The 22,153-nt window shown below is 49.5% G+C and overlaps 2 protein-coding genes, 2 long non-coding RNA genes and 2 gene segments (V, D, J or C); 4 read left to right on the top strand and 2 right to left on the bottom strand.

Annotated features, from left to right (window-relative positions):
- LOC122470399 (immunoglobulin lambda-1 light chain-like) overlaps positions 1–22,153 on the top strand; it is a 214,345-nt gene that overhangs the window by 96,661 nt on the left and 95,531 nt on the right. The window lies entirely within an intron of this gene.
- Positions 1–22,153, top strand: part of LOC122470398 (immunoglobulin lambda-1 light chain-like) — a 336,020-nt gene that overhangs the window by 222,971 nt on the left and 90,896 nt on the right. The gene's annotated exons all lie outside the window — the stretch shown is intronic.
- LOC122470393 overlaps positions 1–22,153 on the top strand; it is a 644,196-nt gene that overhangs the window by 545,701 nt on the left and 76,342 nt on the right.
- LOC122470388 overlaps positions 1–22,153 on the top strand; it is a 901,179-nt gene that overhangs the window by 820,433 nt on the left and 58,593 nt on the right.
- Positions 2,060–18,942, bottom strand: LOC122470949. The gene is made up of 3 exons (XR_006294036.1): positions 18,872–18,942; positions 14,852–14,856; positions 2,060–2,144 (listed from the first exon to the last, which is right to left on the bottom strand). It is a non-coding gene; the product is annotated as an uncharacterized LOC122470949 (long non-coding RNA).
- Positions 16,286–18,790, bottom strand: LOC122470951. Its single transcript, XR_006294038.1, has 2 exons — positions 18,741–18,790; positions 16,286–16,577 (listed from the first exon to the last, which is right to left on the bottom strand). It is a non-coding gene; the product is annotated as an uncharacterized LOC122470951 (long non-coding RNA).

Genomic DNA, 22,153 nt, shown 5'->3' with positions numbered 1-22,153 from the left:
CACACCCGTGCTCAAGAGGAAAGGCACTCCACAAATCTGGTCTCTTTCCTTACTTCATGACAGCGAAAGTCCCCAAACAGATCCCCAGCTGAATGACATATCCATTGGCCAGTGCTGAGCAACAGAGTCCATCCTGGCCCAGAGGGACATGGGAATAGCAATGGTTTGGCTTTCAAATGAATGTAGAACACAAGACATAGGTAGAAGGCGGCAGAGACGTCCGCTGTGTCACCAAAACAAGTGTGTCCACTACGCCGCCCCTCCCACAGCACGGAAATTCTGGGAAAGAAACTGTGCCTTCTTCGTAGAGATTTCCCAGGATGGAAAGTCAGCCAGACCGAAGTGGGTCTGAATAAATGTTTGTTGAGTGTGTGTTCTCCTGTCTCTGTCCTTGGAACACCAGCCACCATGGCCCTATTTGGTGCACCAGCTGACAGCACTAGCAAGAGGCAGTCCCCGAGTCCTGTGTCACCTCCTGCAAGGCTCAGAGCCACACCCATGACCACCCACCTCCCCAGAGACGTGGGCAGTAAAACCTCAGATGGGCCTTACCTGCTCCTCCCATTGGCCTGTTCCTATTTTCATGGATACTCTCATCTCCTGAAGTCTGGCCTTGAGAGTGGCAGGGGCCATGTAGAGAAGAGCGGTTCCTCCCCTGGGGACAGCAGTGCATCAATCAGGGAATCCTACTCTGAGCTGTGGGTTCTGAATCTCCAGCGGGGCAAAGGACTTCCCCGCGCCTCCAGCAGCCAGTGTGGAGCCACCACCAGAGGGCAGCAGAGATCACCCAGCAAAGCCACCTGCACACAGGGAGGCTCCAGGTATCAAGGGTTCTAACAAGGAGGGAGGGCTGCTCACCAGGACCTGAGACCTGTGGGAAAGATGTAGTTTCTACAGCACCGCCTCTGACTCTGATGTAAAATTCTGACTCGCTGTCTCTCAGTTCTGTGCCTTGTAGATTTGTCTCTGTCTCTAGCACAGGTCCAATACTTCATGCCTCTCCAGCCCGACCCATTCCTGCTAAACTCAGCCACTGTCAAACCTTGCTAAAGCTGGGTCTGTCCCTGGCACTGAGCACACCCTCAGAGTACTGAGGCATAGGATCGATAACCTGTCCTCGGGACAGAAACTTACAATACCTCAATGGCTCCTTAAAAATCCATGTGTACTTGGCAAGGGAGGAATTCTGTTTGGGTTCTGGTGTTCCTCAACAGAGATATAACTTAAGAACCACACTGACCTAAGCCACCTTATACTGCCTGCAGAGGAAACGTGCTCATGGGTTCAGAAAATGCAGACAAACGCCACCTCTGAGCTCAGCCAGGACAAGCCACCCCAGGAGCGAGGTCAGGACACGGAGAGACACGGAGTGTGGACCCAGCCTATGCGACCAGAGTGTAAGTCAGAATTCCCTGGGCTGAGGGTGGGTCTGCAGGGCTGTCCCTCCCCTCTCTGGCCCCTTGGGGCTGAGCCCTTCTCTGAAACCACAAAGCTCCTCAGCAGCAGCCCCTGAGCCCTGGCTGATTTGCATAACCAGCAGGTCTCTCCAGCAAGGGGATAAGAGAGACTTTGCCCAGCCTTGGGCCTTGGTAGCAGAATCAGAGTGCCTCCACCATGGCCTGGACCCCTCTCCTCCTCGGCCTCCTCGCTCACTGCACAGGTGCTGCACCCAGGCTCAGACCCACTGCAGCCCCAGGGATCTGGGGCAATCCAGGCCCTGACTCTGAGCTCAGCAGGGGGCTGGTTGTAGGGGGAAGGATGGTTATGACCCTGCTGCAGGATGAGAGACTGGAGGGATGTAATCTCCCCAAATCCTCACTGGCTCTGTGTGACCCTGAGGCGCTACACCTGCCCGGAGAAAAATGAAAATGGACCCCTTTGTTCAAAAGCTCCATACACCAGCCAGGCTTATTGGCCTCAGGGGCTGAAATGATTGGAGGGTGGAAACAGGGGGCCCAGATCCCTGGAGCTCAGGCCAGGTAGGTGAGGGTCTCCTGAGATGAGATCCAGAGCTGAAACCTCTCTTTTCTCTCTTGCAGGTTCTGTGGCTTCCTATGAGCTGACTCAGCCCCCATCAGTGTCAGTGAACCTGGGACAGACGGCCAGGATCACATGTGGAGGAAACAACATTGGAAATAAAGATGCTTACTGGTACCAGCAGAAGTCAGGCCAGGCCCCATGCTGATTATCTATGAGGACAGCAAACGGCCCTCAGGGATCCCTGACCGATTCTCTGGCACCAACTCAGGGAACATGGCCACCTTGACCATCAGCGGGGCCCGGGCCGAAGATGAGGCTGACTATTACTGCCAGGTGTGGGACAGCAGTAGTGATGCTCACGGTGACACAGGCAGAGGGGGAAGTGAGACGAAAACCCCTTCCCCATTTGTGTTACACTTTCCTCTAGCTCCAGAAGGCCTGTGCACAAAGCAATGCAGAAGGTCTGACAGAGGTGTCCAAACCCAAGGTCCCCAGACCTCCCTATGCACCCACTCTTCAGGTGGTTGATTTGTAGATCCTGAGATTGTCTGGGCCAGACTGTGTGTGAGAGCAAAGGGACTGGCTGGAAGGACAAACAGAAACATCCATCCACTGCTCATTATCCTTGCATTTCCATATGGGGGTCATGGGCTACTCCCTCACATAACGGACAAGTATTAGAACCCAGACATTTCCAGCTCAGCTGAACTCCTAAAGCCCTGCCACAATAACAGCTGGGGACTCTGAGTGGAGCAGACAAGTGCATTACCCACTGTGGTGTCACCCCCCTCCTGGGCTCACACATGCACCCACCTCTGCCTGGAGCCCCTGACAGCTCACAAGGGGTCCTCCTGGCTGGGAAGTGCTCTTGGTTCAGACAACTGCCTCCCCATATTTTTGCCCTTCTCAGAGAGGTTCCATTGAGAGATGCCCTGAATCCAAGGTCCCAAGGCCCTGCCTCAGGTTCAAATGTCTGAAAGGTCCCAGCTTTAGAGCTCCCTGAAGGATTCAGGCCTCATCTGACATCTCATTCTGTGTGGGTCACTCTTCTTTCTGCCCAGTCTGACCTCCCTCCTTCTTCCAGGTTTCCTGCACATGCACTTCTCCGTCTCAGAGTCTGATTGCAGAAACCCAATCCAGGCTGGTGGGCATCCCTGACAGGGTCCTCAGGGACATTAAGAGGTCACTATATACCCACATCTAGGGTTTCTCCCCCAATTCCCCAATGTGCATGTCAAATCCCCAGAGATCAAATTGTTTCTTATATTTTCATACAATGAGAAAAGATGCACAGACACTATGTGCCCTAGGTTCTGATGGACAGTTCGCAAGTCACATCCAACCTGATGGTGAATGAGGGACGTGGAGAAGTTGCTCCCTCTTACAAAGTGACCAGAAGATACACAATCACAAGAGTGAGACACAAAATGGGTGCTGCCTCACTTCTACCCCCAAGCTGGGCATAAGAACCTCTCTTTTTTTTTTTTAATGTTTATTTAATTTTGAAGGAGCCAGACAGAGCACGAGCAGGGGAAGGGCAGAGAGGGAAGGAGACACAGAATCTGAAGCGGCTCTAGGCTCTGAGATGTCAGCACAGAGACCGATGCGGGGCTTGAACTCAGAAGCCATGAGATCATGAGCTGAAGTCAGATGCCCAACCGAAGTCAGATGCCCAACCGACTGAGCCACCCAGGCACCCCAAGAACCTCTCTTTATACCCATCCTACCCAGAAATATAGACAGAAAACAATTTTGTGAAATACAGTTGAGCTGTCAGTGCTGTCACTTAATAAACCACCAGAGTCCCCCCTCATCCACATGAAATCTACCCACATACCCAGAAACCACAGTCTGCAAATAAAGAGAATATTGGCAGCCATGCTTCCACCTACTATATGAAACCACCCAGTGAATAATTACAAACATGCTCAGCCCTTCCCCACAGAGGATACAAAATACCTTATTGTCTACCACTGATATTTATTTTTGTCCCAGCTGAAACGATACCCTATAACTTCATATTGAGATAGAAAGTTAACTATTATGAAAACATTTGATGGTAGATGACAATGGGATGAGACAGGAGAACAAAAGAAAGGCATATGATTGCTATGTATCCAAACAGATTCATATCGACATCAGGAAGAAACACTTGTTCCTTGAATTGTTCTCATTTCTGCCACTACCTGTAGTCAGAGTGGGGTCTATAATTATCTTCTTCACTAACGACCCCATATCCCCTTCCCTCAGCAAATACCTGAGCTAGTCGTCATCCCTGCCAGTTGGGAACACCACCTTTGTCTGGAAATCTGGTCCATTATCACACCTACTGAACTGGAATATGGTGAATTTATGACTATAATCACAGTCCAAGTTTAGGGGATTTTCTGAATCCATATATACTTCTGTTTGTCCCAGTGTGTGGTAGAGACCCAACTGCCCCTTGATAGACATCAGAATCATTGAGCCAGTGCCCCCTGCTTTTCCTGGTGATTCACTGCCAGAAAGACACAAGAGGGGCCATGGTGCCCTCTCAACCACCAGTGCAGAGCAGACAAGATCCCGCTGGGTATCATCCCATTCACAACACACAACCCATGTGGCTGATGAAAAAGTCTGTTCCTAAACCATTTTTTCCACATCACTACAGGGTCTACAATCTGTATCAAGCTCAGTTGATGAGGGCAGGACAACTAAGCCCAAGAACCAGGTGACCTAGTAGGACCTGGGGAGACAAGGAGAAGAAGTGAGATGTTCCAGGGTGGCCCAGACCCCGGGCCTGTGACACTCAGTGAGCACACAGTCCCCTGAGGGGGGGGGGGGTCTTCACAAGATGCAGCTGCAGGCGCAGCAGGTCTGGGTGGGGCCCCGGGCATCTGCATATGGAACAGCTCCCAGGTGCCTGTGGTGCTGATCCTCCCAGGACCACACTCTGTGTGGCCTTACTCCTGCTCCCTGGCTGCTCCCAGCACAGGTGAGGGGCCTACAGGGAGGCACAGTGTGTGGCACAGGCACCCTGCTCTCTCCCACCCAGGGTTCATGGGGTCAGGTGCATGCCCTCACCTCTGTCCATATTGCTCCCTCACCTCAGGGCTGAACTCAGCCTCCCTTTCTTCTTGCAGGCCCCTCTCCTCTCCTGGTTTACAGACTCCATGCCTCCCTTGGCCTTATGCTACCTCCCTCCATGTCAGTGGCCCTAGGGAGGCCGAGGATCCCCTGCTCTGAAGATAAGCTCAGGCGTGAACATGCATCTTGATACCCGCAGAAGGCAAGCCAGGTCCCCAATCTGGTTATATATACAGATAGGAGCAACCATCCAGGTCTGATTCTGAGGATGCAACTTAGGGACATGGCCCCCCGGTATGACCAGGACCACGAGGGCCAGGACAAGGTTGCCATTGCTGTATCATCTATCATGGCAGCAGGAGTGTTAGGGAATGACTCACAGTGACACAGAAGGATGGGGATGGGACACAAACCCTCCCACCATGGCCTGGATCTCACTTCCACCTGCCCTCTCAGTAGGTGCTGTCAGGCCTTAGGATTGGTGTCCTCCCTGGTCCTGGCCTGACTCTCCAGGGTGGGAGAAACCAGCAGGTTCTTCCTCTGGTCTGTGTTTATCCTAATGAACAGAGTTGGGGGACTCTCCTGACTATTGGGATTATTGAGTTTTATGGTTGATAGTAAAGATTTAGGGTGTCATTAAATACCACATTGGCCCCAGATGTAATCACATGCCACTCAGGAGGGGAGACAGCTGTCTCAGAGAGCACAGTCCTGCAGGAACTCCTCTTCTCCTTGGATACAGGCAGCCTGCATGGGCCACAGGGGCCATGCCTACCCTGCTTTCCTCGGTGAGGCGTCCCCACATCCTGAAGGACTGCCAGATGCTTTGTGAAGAGGGGACAAGGCCCCTACTGCTCCAGGCTCTTCCATCCTTAGATTTTGCACAAATTGTGGAAGAAATGCAGCCACCATCTTGGATCCTACCTGGGGACTTTCTCCTGGCACCACTGTCCTCCCATTGCCCCAAATCCCAGCACCTGCACCAGGCAGGCCCGACCCTTAGCTCAGGTCTGACCCTTATGGATTCACCCCCACCCTGAGGCTGACCCTGTGTGGTGGCTCTGTCTGCATTAAGCACCCTTCCGTTTTCTGAGGGGAGAGACCCTTTCCCAGACTTGTAAAACTTTTTTGATAAATTGAATTTCTCTTCATGGCTCATTGATCTGTGGTTTGAAATTGATTTTCAGAGCAATTGCATGAAGTCAAAATAATAGATGAGGAATTTATTAAGAGGGAAAAGCATAAGCTTCCCCTATTTCCACTCCTGACTTGAGTCAGAAAGATACCTTCGTGGGTGTTGAGAGACACAGTACAGGAAATCATTTTCTCCTCACCAAATCATGGCAAGTACAGTTGGAATATTTCATCTAAAATTTACTCATTGACCTTATGAACTAGAAAGGCAACCTTTTATAGGAATCCCTATGACCAAAATAATATTTCCAGGGATTTTTTTCAGGTTAAAGGATCATAAGCAGGTCACTACAGAGAATTATTCTCCAGAGATTCTCAACAACATGACAATGAATGGGCTGGCTGGCACCCTTGTCCAGGTGGCCCCATGCCAAGTGCGCAGCGCCCCCCACAGGCAGCTACTAGAACTGAGGGGAAGAAGCTGTCTCCTTCAGGACCTGGAACATTCTGGCTGAGATCAACCCTCATCCCCTCTCAGCCTGGGCAGCCTTTCTCACCTGGTGCAGGTGACTGTTGCTGCCTGGCACCTGCCAGCCTCTGCTCTTCTCTCTGCCTCTCAGGGACTGGGGACCTGCAGGCCTCTCCCAGCCTCCCTTACCTCTCAGATGCACCCCTCCCTCATGTTCCTGTTCAGCTCAGCCAGTCTGGGGGTGTTGGGGAGAGCAGTGCTAGGTCATCCACGTGGGACGATACAGGAGAACAGGACAAAAGGTACATTAGTACTTGTCTCCCTGTGGTTTTAGGTGGTAAGGGGCAGGTGGAGATGAATAATAATCACTGGCCTGAATGGCCTCAACCCCCAGGTGATCTAGGGAGATTCCCAGGCACTGAGCACACTCGTGTCAAACCTGTTCCTTTCTACCTCAGTATCTTCCTGCTGGCGGCCCCTAAATGTGCCCAGCAGCCACTAAGAGAACTTATTACCCAGAAAATGCCTCTTACCATACCTGATCACATCCCTCTGTGCACAGAATCCTCACCTTAGGAGAAACTCGCACTGGCCCTGAACCGGATTTGAATCCTAGGTCCCGCAAGTCTGTCTCATTCATTCAGATCCTCTCATGGCTCCTCCCCTCCTCAGGGCACTGAATGGGCTCTTCCCACACTTGTTTCTCTTCCCTGAGTAGGGTCAGAGTTCCCTCTTCAATATGGACTGTGTCCTGTTCATGCAAAATTCTCAGGATGGAAAGTGAACCAGACCAATGTGGGTCTGAATACATGTTGGCTGGGTGGATGCTCTCCTGTCACTCTGTCTTTGGGGCATTAGTCCCCGGTCACTACCCCCCAACACACATAAGCCCTATATTCACAGCTGGCACCAATTAAAGCCACTCCCTGAGTCCTGTATCCCCCATGCAGTACCACCATGCATGACCTCCCACCACTGCAGAGAGGAGTGCAAGGACTCTTCAGTGAAACCTGTGTTCTCCTCCTCCAGATGAAACTCTTCATGTTATCATGGGTAATCTGGGCCCCTCATGCCAGAACATGAGGCAGCAGAAACCATGCATAGAAAAGTCATTCCTCACTGGGGCAGCAGTCCATGGAGCAGGGATAGGTTAGGAATCTACACTTTAACAAGGGAGGCCCCTACACCTCCAGCCACCAGTGTGGAGTGGCCACCAGGAGGCAGCAGAGACCATCTGCCAAAGCCACCTGCAGATGGGGAGGGCCTGGCCATCAGGGTTCCTAACAGGCTGAGACCTTCAGGTCATTTGTCATTTGTCTACAGTGTCATCCTTCACACTCATGTACAAATTCTCCAGGGTATGTGTGTGTTGGGTCCTGTTCATGGAGATGCTATTTCTCTAATATAGGCCGAGCCAAAATGCCCCCCACCAACCCGTGCCCTAACCCACCATAATGAAACATAATGTGGTCACTATCCACAAACACCCTTCCTCCCCGTGATCACACGTTTCCCCCTCTCTCCCCTGTGCTGACAGCCCCCTGTCCTGACAGACTCAACTGCTCCTCCTTTCTGGAAGTTCCTCCCACCTGCCCCCTCACCTGTCCCTCCACTCACCTCCCTAAGGAAGGGAGAGGGGACTGGAAAGTTCTGTTCTTCCCTTTCCCAGTGCCTGCAACATGGTGATTTTCTCGGTAAACTTTTTTATACTTAACTTATACATTAATATGTTTATTATATATTTTTCCCAACAGCTGAAGACAACTTAATTATGGTAAAGACACCCTTGAAGAGTTACTACATTCTGAAGCCCCCTCTTATTCTCTTATATGGCAATCAGTTCTTTTTGCACTTGATCTGTTCCTGCCCCTGACTACAGCATAGGGATAATAAGGCACATGCCCTGTAACCTGCTGCGTGAGCTCATGGCCATGAGAAGACATTTACAGCACCTTGATGATTTGGAAAGGCCAAGTGTTCTTGATACAGGATGAATTTTATGGTCTCTGAGGCCATGAGCTGTGATCTGGTGTATGACCCTGCACCTAGGAAGTCTCATAGTGTCACTTATAGAATGGGCCCAGAAAATAAAGACACACTCCACCTCTGAGGTCTCAGTTGCCAAGCCAGCCAAGGAGAGAACCCAGGACATAATCTGGGATGGAGATGTTGGCCCCAGACCATGGGACCAGGCTGCTCCTCCCCTCTCTGTGGCCCTTGGGGCTGAGCCCTTCTCTGAAGCCACAAGGCTCCTCAGCAGCAGCCCCTGAGGCCTGGCTGATTTGCATGAACAGCAGGTCTCTCCAGCAAGGGGATAAGAGAGGCCTGTGAGGAACTTTGGCCAGCCTCTGGTCTTGACAGCGGCATTGGGGTGCCTCCACCATGGCCTGGACCCCTCTCCTCCTCAGTGTCCTGGCATACTACACAGGTGCTGTGCCGAGACTCACACCCACCCCAACCTCAGAGATTTGAGACAAGACTGGGTCTGACTCTGAGCTCAGCAGGACACTGCCTGTGATGGGGGGTTGGGGGGGGCAGGATGCTCATGACCTGCTGCAGGATGAGGGGCTGGAGTGGTGAAGTTCCCCCACTGTGCCCACTGGCTCTGTGTGAGCCCTGAGGGGCTGCATCTGACCAGAGAAAGGGAGGGGGGCGGAGTTCTTATTTGTTCACAGGCTCCATGCACCAGTGAAGCCTGGGGACCGTGGTGGCTGAGACTGATGGGAAGGGATACCCTGTCCACCCAGATTATCCTTAGATCTCAATCCGGGTCAGGCAGGTGGGAGCTTCCTAAGGATGAGACCCTAAACTGAATGTCCACATTTCCTTTTCTCTCTTGCAGGCTCCGTGACCTCAAACAGGGTGACTCAGCCCCCTTCCATTTCAGTGGCCCTGGGAGAGATGGCAAGGATCACCTGTGAGGGAAACAACATCGGAAATACATATGTTTCCTGGTACCAGCAGAAGCCGAACCAGGTGCCCCTGATGATTATTTATCAGGATAGCAACCGGCCTTCAGGGATCCCTGACCGATTCTCTGGCTCTAACTCTGGGAACACGGCCACCCTGACTGTCAGCGGGGCCCGGGCTGAGGATGAGGCTGACTATTACTGTCTGTCTGCTCACAGCAGTAGTAACGTTCACAGTGATACAGGCAGATGAGGAAGTGAGACACAAATCCCTTCCCTGTCTGTGTCACACTGTCCTCCAGCCCCAGGAGGCCTGTAGACAAACCAATGAGCAGGTCTGGCCCAGGTCCCCAGGTCTGAGGTCTGCCTCCCCCTCCCAGCCCTGCAGGCAGGCTCTACAGAGGATGTCTAAGGGACAACACAAAAATTACTATTGCAATGAGATTCCATTTGTTTGAAGAGACAGAGCCACGACTGAACATGCTCTGTGCAGATGTGGATGACATTTCAAGGGGGCCACATCTCACTTCTGGAGATGAAAACTGCACTGATGACACTGAGAACAGATTAGATGCTGCAAAAGAAGAGAGCAGTAAACTCCGTAACATCAAAATAGTAACCATCCAAACCGAAATAAGACACAAAGTCTGAAAGAAATGAACAGTAGCCTCTGCTGGTGGCCGGACCCCTCATGCAGACTACCAGGCATGTAACTGGAGTCCCCCAGCAAAGAAGATGGGGGAACAGAGAATGTGGGTAAAGAAATATTGGCCAAAAACGTCACAAGTATGGTGAAGACAATTGCTGACATATTCAAGAAGTTCAACAAAGGTCAAGCTCAGGAAGCAGCAGGCACCACCAATGCCAAACACGTCACAGTCACACCGCTGAACACCAGTACAGAAGGGACATCTGTAAAGCAGCCAGAAGGAACATGCATGTCCTATGCTAAGAACAAATATGGCAAAAGCAGATTTCTTATTATAAGCCACACAAGTAAGAAGACAGCAGACAAATATCTTTTAAAAACACCTATTAAAATATGTGTATGGGGCACCTGGGTGGCTCGGTCCGTTGAGCGTCCGACTTCACCTCAGGTCATGATGTCGCAGTTCGTGGGTTTGAGCCCTGCGTTGAGCTCTGTGCTGACAGCTCAAGCCTGGGGCCTGCTTCAGATTCTGGGTCTCTCTCTCTCTCTCTCTCTCTCTCTCTCTCTCTCTCTCTCTCCCCCTCCCCTGCTCTTTCTCTCTCTCTCTCTCAAAACTAAATAAAAACATTACAAAAAATTTTTTCATCAAAATAATTTTGTAAAACAGAAAAATCTGTCAACCTTAAATTCGTTACCCAGTGAAAATATCTTTCAAAAATGAAGCCAAATAAAACTTTCAGACTGTACAACTTTACATAATTGATCACCCACAGACCTTCACTGCAACAGAGAGTGACAGACACTCCTCAGAGAGAGGAGTACTATATCAGATAGCAACGTGAATCCACACAAAGGAATGAAAAACAGCAGCTATGGGAACTACATGGACCGATACAGAAACATCTGTCTTACATTAATGTTTCTAAAAGATCACTGTGTAGAGGCGTCTGGGTAGCTCAGTCCGTTAAACATATAACTGTTGGGGCGCCTGGGTGGCTCAGCCGGTTAAGTGACTGGACTTCGGCTCAGGTCATGATCTCACAGCTTGTGAGTTCAAACCCAGTGTCGGGCTCTGTACTGATAGCTTAGAGCCTGGAGCCTGCTTCGAATTCTGTGTCTCCCTCTCTCTGTCCCCCTCTCCCCCTCACAGTCTGTCTCTCTCTCTCAAAAAAAAAAAATTTAAAAAATTAAAAAATTAAAAAAATAAAAATAAAAAATAACTGTGTAAAGCAAAATATAACAGCAATATGCCCTAGTTCATGATGAATCTCAAATAAAACACATGACTGCCATAGCACAAAATTGGGGGGTGGGTGAGAAGAACATATTTCAAAAGTCTTATGCTCCTTGTGAAGTGATGTAGAATCACAGGAAGATAGACTTTGGGAGGTAGATTGGTGCTGTAAACCCTAAAGAAACCACTAAAATAAAACCTTTCATAACAAAAAGAGTTATATCTCATAAGGTGTTTCAGGGTTCTCCAGGGATAACCAGTAGGAGATACACACAGCTGACCCTTGAACAACACAGGTTTGAACTGCTCAAATCCAGTTATACACAATGTTTTACACTACAGTAATGTAAACGTATTCTTCTCTTCCTTATGATTTTCTCCCCAAATTTGTATGCTTTATTCCCACATGACAGCCAGGGGTGGGGAGTGATGAACAGCCAGACAGGTGGAAGGACCTTCCTCCAGTAGAGGGTGCCTGTCCAGTCTGCATTCTGCCCAACCACATACATGGTTTTCAGGAAAACAGTAAGGGTACCTCAAGGAACACTCTGAAGAATGGGGTCTCAGTGGGGGGTGCACACCTGTGGAACTACGGGTAGCAGAGAAGTTTCTTCTCTATTACCAGGGCCCTTCTGTGGGACCCACCATGTCACCACACAGCCTTCTTGTCAATGAGGAACTTGGTGAAGTTCCATGTGATGGCATTTCCCAGCATGCCCCACCCTTGGGCTGGACATCCATCCACATCCACAGCAGGAGGACCTTGCATTTCATGCAGATTTTGCTGTACATGGGGAATTTGACCTTATAGCCAGCGGTGAACTCTTTGATCTGCACATTACTCCCTGGCGGCTGCCTCCAACTGGTTCCATAAACCACACTCAGCACATGGGGCTCACAGGGCAAGGAGCTGAGTGTAGTTCACATCTGTGTTGCCTCATTGTTAGGGTATTGTTGGTGACAATGCACAGGCACTCATGCAGATCAACCATGTGCCCATCAATGTCCTTAGCGGAGAATCAGTGCATGAGGTAAGCACAGCCTCCATCCTTGCTGGAGTCTCACATGGTGCTGGCCAGGCAGGGGCTCCCGGGGCCCTGCACAGCAGCACCAGCTACGTGAATTTTCTTTTTCTTTTTTAATGTTTACCTATCTATTTTGGGGGGTGGGGGGAGGAGCAGAGAAAGAGGTGGAGAGAGAGAGAATCCTAAGTAGATTCCAAGCTGTCAGCACAAAGCCCTATGTGGGGCTCGAACTCACAAACCATGAGATCATGACCTGAGTCGAAATCCAGAGTCAGATGCTTAACTGACTGAGCCACCCAGGTGCCCCAGCTATCCTAATTTTCTTTTTTTTCTTTAATTTTTTTAATGTTTATTTATTTTTTGAGAGAGAGATTGACAGAGTGTGAGCAGGGGAGGGGCAAAGAGAGAGAGGAAGACACAGAATCTGAAGCAGGCTCCAGGCTCTGAGCTGTCAGCACAGAGCCCGACGCGGGGCTTGAACCGTGAGATCATGACCTGAGCTGAAGCCAGGCGTTCAACCAACTGAGCCAACCAGGCGCCCCTGATCTATCCTAATTTTCTTAATTTTCTCTTAAAAACATTTTAAGCTCACTTTTTTGTGAGAGTACAATATATAATACATAGAACATATGAAATATATGTTAATCAGCTGCTTATGTTGTCAGCAAGGTTTCTCATCAATTGTAGGCTATTAGTACTTAAAGTTTAGGGGAGTCAAAAGTTATAAGCAGATTTGTGACTGCACAGGGGTCAGCACAACTCACTCCTGCTTTGTTCAAAATTCAACTGTAATACAAATTTTTCACAACGTGTTCCAAAAAATAGATGAATGTGATAGACTTCCTGACTGATTTTACGTAGCCATTGTTACAATGATACCAAAAATAGACATCACCAGAAAACTATAGACCAATACCTCTTACAAATATGGGCACAAAATCCTCAACAAAACACTATCAAACCAAATCCAGCAACATACAGAAAGAATTAGATGCCATGAGCAAATGGGACTTACTGCAACAATACAAGGTATTTTAACATACAAAAAAAAAAAAAAAACGATTAATGTACTACATCATACCAATAGGATAAAATACAAAAATCACATGATTATCACAATAGATTCAGAAAGTGCATTTGACAAATCCAACATCATTTAATTAGAAAAACACTTAACAAACCAGGCATATAAAGCAACTTGCCTGTACTTGACAAAGGACATTGATAAAAGTCACGTAGCTAAATTCATACTAGATGGTGAAATACTGCATCCTTTTCCCTTTAAGATCAGAAATAGGAGGGGTGCCTGCTGAAAGCCAAGCTCTCCAACCAGCCTGACGGCAGGGCCCGGGCGGTGGACGGATCGGGACTGCAGGGCGGCCCATCGACAGTGAAGCTTCTTGCACTCCTGCTTTGATGTAATTTGGCCCTAACGTTGGTCGGGGCAGCCCCACGACCAATGAAAGTACCTAGGGAATTGTCTGTTGGGGAACTGCCCTCCACAGGTCCCCTGGGAGAAGAACCACTGGGGAAAGAAATAAGGTTCCGCAAGGAAATTGTGCGGCCCTACATCTAGCCCTCGCCACCCCCTATAAAGACTCCTCTACCTAAAGGAAGGATAGCCCCATATATTTCCCAGCCAAGGAGGGGAACAAAAGGATTCAAAATCCCCACTCAGCAACAAAGGAATGTATCTATGGGCACAAGTTACTCCAACCCCCAGGCCCACTTGGCCCGCAGGAGGCATTCCAGATGATGACTGAACTTAGTCGATTAAGGTACAGAATGGTTCATTAGTTCCTAGGTGCATTGTCTCTCTGGGAATGCATAAGGTGTGGGTTTCTAAGGCCCTCTTGGCCCCCTCCTGGCACCTCGGACCGAGGCGAATTCTTTTGTTCCTCAAACCACAAATGGTTCGGGGAAACAACTAAGAGGTCATGTCCCTGTAACTGTTCCACTTGAGATGTTGAGAGATAGATGACCTTTCATGAAAATAGCAAAGCAAATGCTTTATAGACTATAGATAAACGTAGATACATAATGAAAATAATATGAAGAAATTAATCAATAAGCAAAGGGCAGGAGGGAACATCACAAGAAAATAACCATGTTGTTCCTTAATGGGTGATTACACATAGGAACATTTTTAGAATTAGGTAATGCCAGAAAACATAGATGACGCATGCTACAAGGAAATTGCTTACAAATATAGTGTCACGATAAAGCGGCCAGTCTAACACACTGCTGTTGTCTGTGTCCGTTTTATTTTTGTTTTATTTTATTTTCACTTTTTCGCCAACGCCATTCATCCTTCGGGAACCCCTGGACCTGCTGGAGCTGGACTCTGGCAGGTGCCTGGGTGGTTCCGTTGGTTGAGTATCCAACTTCAGCTCAAATCATGATATCAGGGTTCATGAGCTTGAGCCCTGCATCAGGCTCGCTGCTGTCAACACAGAGCCCACTTCGGCTCCTCTGTCCTCCCACCCTCTCTCTGCCCCTCCTCCCACTTGCCTCTCTTTCTCAAAAATAAATAAACATTTAAGGATCAGAAACAAGAAAGATAAGTGTGTTTTGTGCAGAAGTTCTGTCAGCCAGCTAAGTGTTCTCCTGTACCTCAGCTGGTTACAGACTGTCCCCACTAAGCCACAGTTGTACGAGATAGAGAAAAGACAATGAATGCAGCAGGGGTTGGGGTCCTGGGCACTTGGGCCTCTTTCTCATGGGACTCATCTGTGCCTTCAGGACCTGGTAAAGTCTGATCTCATATTTACCTCTTCACACTGATGATGGAGAGCTGATGTGAATGCCCAGTCCTTGGCATGGTTGGTCACAAAGCACCAGTTCACACAGACAGCTCAGGTTATAGGGTCATTTAGGGGCTCATGATCAGCATACATCCTCTGCTAAGATTCAGTAGCAACCAAAATCTTGGGAGATGGAGGCTTCTATTTATACAGATGAAGTAATAATTGGTAGGGTGCCCATCTATTTCAGTTCCAGGAACATATCATTAACTAGCCAACACCAACATATGTGTCAAATGATTCCGATTACCATTTGGTCCCATTAATCATTACGGTAGCCATCCCCACCTTGTCCCTTATGATAAAGTGGAACTGCAGGCTTTGTAACAAAGCAAGGATCCCATCAACTACAACTACCCAATTCAGAGCTCAGAACCCTCAGAAAAGATATGTGTATATATTGTAAATATATGTGTACCTCTACACACACAAGCATACGTGCATCTACAAACGTACACACCACAAACAATAAATATGCATGTGCACACATATTCAATAGCATATTCACACGTCTATGTGTAAAAATATATAATATGAAGGGATGTGTGACAGGAATTTGATGTCATGCGGAACACACACACATGGGTGAGCTGCAGATAAGCCACAGTGACTCAGCTACAAAAGGGCTCCTGCTTCCCTTTCAGTTTTCAGGGAAGCTCACACAGGGACTCCTCTCGTGAGTCCCCTTACCTGGAAACATACAACAATGAGAATTCTAACCCATCACTCCTGTCCCCGAGGTTATATGAGAAAATAATCATCTTGGAACTCAAATAGTTTTGAATCGCAGACTCCTAAGGTCCTTACTGTCCCTGCATCCTCAGACAAACCAGACTCTTCTCCACAGGGACTATCTCCAGACACACTCTTTAGTTCTTGTTCCTTCTTCCCATCCTGACAGCAGCTCCAAGGTCACCTCTGCAGAGAGGCCTCCTCCAGCCTCTCACCACACAGCACCTGTCTGTCATCTTGTTTGATCTCAATTCATAGTCTACATACCACACAACACAGCACATTTTCCCATCACTATATTTATTCATTGATTTGTTGTGTTAATTATTATCCTAACTGGTCAGGAAATTGTTAATGCAATACATGCACATCTCAGAGGCATGAACATTCATAAGCTCATTTTTCTCCCACAAAAACAGCTCTGAAGTCAGATGTGTTTCTTCAGGTAGTCAGCAATTCCATGAGGTCCCGTATCTGCTCACTTTCGGTCTCACAATCACTACTGTGGAGGACTTGCTTTTCACTGTTGTTGACAACAGACCTTGGAATGGCTGCTGCAGCGCCAACTATCACATCTATGGTCAAGAAGAAAGCACTGCACATTAAAAAAAAATTTCTTTAAGGGGCACCTGGGTGGTTCAGTCAGTTAAGCGTCCGACTTCGGCTCAGGTCATGATCTTGCAGTTTGTGCGTTTGAGCCCTGGGTTGGGCTCTGTGCTGACAGCTCTCTCTCTCTGCCCCTCCCTTGCTCACACACACTCTCTCTGTCAAAAATAAAACTTTAAAAATTTTTCAATTGAAAAAGAAAGGCACTGCATGTATCTAGGCTGTTTTTCCTTCACAAGAGCAAGTGTCTCAGGAAAGAACCCCAGCTGACTGACACATCCATGGGCAAGCACTGGGCCACAAGGTCAATTGTGGCCCGGTAAGACCTGAGAATAGCAATGGTCTGGCTTTTAAATGAGTATTCAAGACAAGATCCAGATAGAGACTGTCTGCTGTATCACCAAAGCATGTGTGTCCAATATACTGCCCCACAAACAAGATGGAAATTCTGGGACAGGGACTGTGTCTTGTTCACACTCATTTCCCAGGATGGAATGTCTGCCAGACAAAGTGGGTCAATAAATGCTTGCTGGTGAGAGCTCTCCTGTCTCCAACCTTGGACTAACAGCCACCACTGCCCTATTTTAGCCCTGCACCAGCAGCCAGAACCAGTAGGAGGAGGACTCTGAGTCCTGTGTCCCCTCGTGCCAAGCCCCAGACCCACATACATGACCACCCACCACCCGAGGTATGTGTAGTAATACCTCCTGTGCGCCTTGCTTTCTCCTCCCCCAAATGAGCCTGCGCATACATTCATGAGTAATCTGATCCCTTGCTGCCTCATCTTGAGGCTGGCAGGGGCTACTTAGAGACAGGAAATTCCTCCCCTGGGGCCAGCAGTCCATGGAACAGGGAATCCTGCTCTGAACTGTGGATTCTGAACCTCCACCTGACAAAGGACTTCCCTGAGCCCCCAGCAGCCCTGTGTAGTGGCCACCAGGGGGCAGCAGAGATCACCTGGCAAAGCCACCTGCAGATGATGGGGGAGGGTCTGGGCATCAAGGCTCCTAACAGGGAGGAAAGGGTGGGTCTCCAGAACCTGAGACCTGAGGGGAAAGGTGTAGGTTTTCTGCAGTATCACCTTGACACTGATCTACAGTTCTGACTCGGGGTGTCTCACATCTGTCTTCTGTAGAATTTGCCTCTACCTCTAGCACAGGTCCAGCACTCCACGCCTCTCCAGCCCACCTCATTTCTGCTAAACTCAGTCACTGTCAAACCTACCTCAAGCTGGGTCTGCCCCTGGTAGAGTGCAACCTGGGGGTACTGAGGCACAGCATCTATGATCTGTCTCAGCAGATCTCCCCAAGAATAGACACTACAGCACCTCAAGGGCTCCTTAAAATTCCACGTGCACTTAGCAAGGGAAGAATTTGTTCAGGTTTGATGCTCACACACAGTGATCTGAGGTAGGACACTGCACTGACCTAAGCCTCCCATTGGTCACCCAAGGGCAAAGACAGAACACAACCTGGGGTGGAGATGTCAGACTGAACTATGGGATCAGAGAGTAGATCAGAAGCCACTTGGATGAGGATGGGTCTGCATGGGCTGCCACTTCCCTCTCTGTGCCCCTTGGAACTGAGTCCTTCTCAAAAACCACCAATTTTCTTAGCAGCAGTCCCTGAGCCCTGGCTGATTTGCAGGAAGAGCAGGTATGTCCAGCAAGGGGATAAGGGAAGCCTCGGAGGAAATCTGCCCAACCTTGGATCTCGGGAGCAGAATTACATTACCCCCACCATTGGCCTGGACCCCTCTCCTCCTCAGTCTCCTTGCTCACTGCACAGGTACTGAATCCAGGATCACACCCACCCCAGCCCCACAAATCTGGGACACACCAGGCCTTGATTCTGACTTCAATAGAAGGCTACCTGTGGGAAGTAGGATGCTTATGACCCTGCTGCAGGAGGAGGGCTAGAGGGGTCAAATCCCCCACTGGGCTCACTGGCTCTGTGTGAGCCCTGAATGGCTGCACCTGCCCAAAGAAAGGAGCCAGGAGGTTCCTGTTTGTACAAAGGCTCCATCCACCAGCCGGGCTCTTGGGTTCCATGGGGCTAGAGAGCCCCTGGAGCTCAATCACTGTGAGAGAGATGAGGGTTTCCTATAGATGAGACCCAAACCTGGAAGCCCACCTATTCTTTTCTTTCTTGTAGGCTCCTTGGCCTCCTCCATGCCGACTCAGTCTCCTTACATTTTGGTGACCTTGACCCAGACAGCCAGGATCACCTGTAGGGGAAACAACAGTGGAAGTAAAAGTGTTTACTGGTACCAGCAGAAGCCTGGCCAGGCCCCTATGTTGGTCATCTGTTATGGCAGGAACCAGCCCTCAAGGACCCCTGACCGATTCTCAGGCACCAACTCAGGGAACACGGCCACCCTGATCATCAGTGAGGCCCAGACTGAGGATGAGGCTGACTATTACTGTCAGGTGTGGGACAGTGGTAATGCTCACAGTGACACAGGCAGACCAGGAACACACACCCCTTCCCCGTCTGTGTCACGTTTTCCTCCAGAAGACATGTGCACAAAGCAATCAGCAGGTCTGACCCAGGTGCCCAGACCCAAGGTCCGCAGACCTCTGTATCCACCCACCCTTCATGCAGTACCTCCTGAGGGTGATTTGGGGCTCCCAGGATTGTCTGGGTCTATGTGTATTTGGGGGAGAGATGGACTGGGTAGAAGGACAAACAGAAAGAAACATCCTCCCACTGATCATTATCCCCGCATTTCCATATGATGGTCATGGGTCAGTTCTTCGCCCCGCTGACCAAGATTAGAGCCCAGAATTTCCCAGCTCAGCTGAGCTCCAGAAGCCCTGCCACCATGACAGCTGGGGATTCTGAGTGGAGCAGACAAGTGCATTACCCACTGTGGTGTCACCCCTCTCCTGGGCTCACACATGCACACACCTCTGCCTGGAGTCCCTGACAGCTCACAGGGGTCCTCCTCACTGGGAGGAAGTTCACTGCTCTTTGTTCAGACAACTGCCTCCCCAGGTTTCTGTCCCTTCTCAGAGAGGTTCAGGTGAATGCTGACCTGAGGCCCCAAGGCCCTGCCTCAGATATAGATATCCTGAAAGGTCCCAGCTTTAGAGCTCCCTGCAGGGATGAGGCCTCATCTGATGTCTCACTCTGTGTGGGTTGCTTCCCCCTCTGCCCAGTCTGACCTCCATCCTCCTTCCAGATCTCCTACACATGTACTTCTCCATCTCAGAGTCTGCTTCCAGGAACCCAGTCCAGGATGGCCAGCATCTCCAACACAGACTGCAGGGAACTCTGGAGGCCACTATATAAACATGAAGCTCTGGTTTCTCCCTGAAAACCCCATTACCTGTGTCAAAATCCCCAACAGATCAATTTGTTCCCTGTATTTTTAAACAATGACAAAAATGAAGATACACTAGCTACTCTGGGTTCTGACAGACAGTTGGGAGGGTCACATCCATCCTGATTGTGAATAAGGGACATTGGGGCAGTTGCCTCCTCCTACAAAGTGACCAGAAGATACCCAATCCCATAAGGGAGACACAAAATGGGTGCTTCCTCACTTCTCCCCCACAGATCTTGTACAAGGTTCTCTCCTTATACCCACCTACCCAAAAATATAGACAGAAAACCATTCTGTGAAAAACAGTTCAGCCTGTAAATGCTGTCAATGCTGACACTTAATAAGCTACCACAGTCCCCCGTCATCCACATGAAATTCACCCACATCCCCACAAACTATAGTTTCCAATTAAGATAATGCCGGCAGCCATGTTTCCACCGAATATGATGAAACCACCCAGCGAACAATTACAAACATGTTCAGCCCTTCCTCCCCAAGAGGATACAAAACATATTCTTGTGGGCTAGGTATATTTATATGTGTCCCAGCTGATTTGCTATCCTGTAACTTCATATTGAGATAGAAATCTAGGTATTGTTAACACATCTGATGTTAGATAATAATGGGATGAGACAGGAGAATAAAACAGAAATATATGATTAATATATATCCACTCATATTCATACAACATAAGGAAGATACACTTGTTACTTCTAATGTCCTCATTTCTCCCAGTATCCTGTGGTCAGAGTAGTGTCCATAATTACCTTCTTCACTACCCACCCCATATCCACCTTGACCACAGCAATTATCTGAGTTAGTCATGATCCCTGCCAGTTCAGACGAACTAAATCTTCATTCTGGAAGATTCATCCCTTATCAGGCCTGCTGAACTGAATTGTGCATTTATGACTGTGATCAGAGATGCAAAGTGTATTAGGGGACCTCCTGAATCCATACATACCCCTGCTCACCCCAGTTGTGTAGTAGAAACCTAGCTCCCCCATGAAGTCTCCATGAATCACTCCAGCCAGTGCCCCCACTTTTCCTAAAGATTCACTCCCAGAAGTAGGCAAAAGGGGTCATGGCACATTCTCACCCACCAGCCCAGGGCAGCCAACATCCCACTGGGAATTCACCCACCCCCAACACACAACCCACATAGCTGGTGAAAAAGTTCAACTTAACCACACCATTATGGCACCTATAGTTTGTTCAAGTTCAGTGACCAGGGCAGGACAGTTAAGCCTCAAGTCCCAAGTGGCCTAGTAGGACCTGGTTAGACAAGCAGAAGGAATACGATTGTCCATGGTGGCTTAGGCCAGAGCATGAAGCTCAGTGAGCACACAGTCCTCTTGGTGGGGGAGGGGCACAACAGATGTAGGTGCAGCAGGTCTGGGTGGGGCCCGGACATCTGCATGTGGAACAGCTCCCAGGTGAGCTAAGGGTGCTGGTCCTCTGAGGACCGCACTGCCAGTGGTTTCACTCTTGCTCACCTACTAGTTCGTCCCAGCACAGGTGAATGGCCGACAGGGGGGCACAATGTGTGGCACAGGTGCCCTGCTCTCCCTCCCACCCAGGGTCCATGGGGTCAGGGCCCTGCACTCGCCTGGGTCCACATTGCTGTCTCTCCTCAGGCTTGAGCCATCAGTCCTGACTCAGCCTCCTCTTCTTCCTCCAGCCCCCTCCCCTCTCCTCTCCTACAGGTTCTGTGTCTCCCCCGACCTGAGACAGATTCCTTCCGTGTCTGTGGCCCTGGTCAGAGCAAGGATCCCCTGCTCTGGAGATAAGCTCAGGAGTGAAAATGTGTATTGGAACCAGCAGAAGCCAAGCCAGGACTCTGAGGAATTCTGAGGATCCTACATAGGGACATGGTCACCCTGAGCATCAGCCAAACCCAGGGCCAGGACAAGGCTGACTATCGCTGTACCACCTACCAAGTCAGTTGGGAGGAGCTGGCAGTGACTCACAGTGACAGGATGGGTGATGGGACAGAAATCCCCCTGCCCTGGCCTGACTCTCACTCTCACCCACCTTTTGAGCAGCTGCAGGTGAGGCCTCAGGGTCAAGTGTCCTCCCTGGTCCTGGCCCAGCCCCTGCAGAGTTGGAGACTCCAGCAAGTTCTACACCCTGTCTCTGTTTATCATGCTGAACAATGGCAGAGTTGGGAGGCTATTCTGACTATGGCTATAATTAGGTTCCATGGTAAAGAACAAAT

Source organism: Prionailurus bengalensis, chromosome D3, assembly GCF_016509475.1.
Source record: "Prionailurus bengalensis isolate Pbe53 chromosome D3, Fcat_Pben_1.1_paternal_pri, whole genome shotgun sequence".
Taxonomy (NCBI): domain Eukaryota; kingdom Metazoa; phylum Chordata; class Mammalia; order Carnivora; family Felidae; genus Prionailurus; species Prionailurus bengalensis.
This window is presented reverse-complemented; position numbering and strand designations above follow the sequence as displayed.